Source organism: Nerophis lumbriciformis, unplaced genomic scaffold (genome assembly GCF_033978685.3).
Source record: "Nerophis lumbriciformis unplaced genomic scaffold, RoL_Nlum_v2.1 HiC_scaffold_44, whole genome shotgun sequence".
Taxonomy (NCBI): Eukaryota; Metazoa; Chordata; class Actinopteri; order Syngnathiformes; family Syngnathidae; genus Nerophis; species Nerophis lumbriciformis.
The window spans coordinates 50001-50554 of NW_027316586.1; positions in this window are offsets into that span (position 1 = coordinate 50001).

Consider the following 554-nt stretch of genomic DNA (forward strand, 5'->3'; position numbering starts at 1 on the left):
CGGGTACGGAAAGCAAAATTAGTCCCTCTCCTCGCTGGAAGTCCAAAAAAAAGGCGTAAATTTGACTAAGTGCCTAGGAGGATGTCCCTTTAAGAAGGCTGACCTGCTATGGTTCTCCACCCGGGTGCGGAAAGCAAAATTAGTCCCTCTCCTCGCTGGAAGTCCAAAAAAAAGGCGGAAATTTGACTAAGTGCCTAGGAGGATGTCCCTTTAAGAAGGCTGACCTGCTATGGTTCTCCACCTGGGTCTGGAACGCCAAATTAGTCCCTCTCCTCGCTGGAAGTCCAAAAAAAAGGCGGAAATTTGACTAAGTGCCTAGGAGCATTTCCCTTTAAGAAGGCCGACGTGCTATGGTTCTCCACCTGGGTCAGGAAAGCAAAATTGTCCCTCTCCTCGCTGGAAGTCCAAAAAAAAGGCGTGAATTTGACTAAGTGCCTAGGAGCATTTCCCTTTAAGAAGGCCGACGTGCTATGGTTCTCCACCTGGGTCAGGAAAGCAAAATTGTCCCTCTCCTCGCTGGAAGTCCAAAAAAAAGGCGTGAATTTGACTAAGTG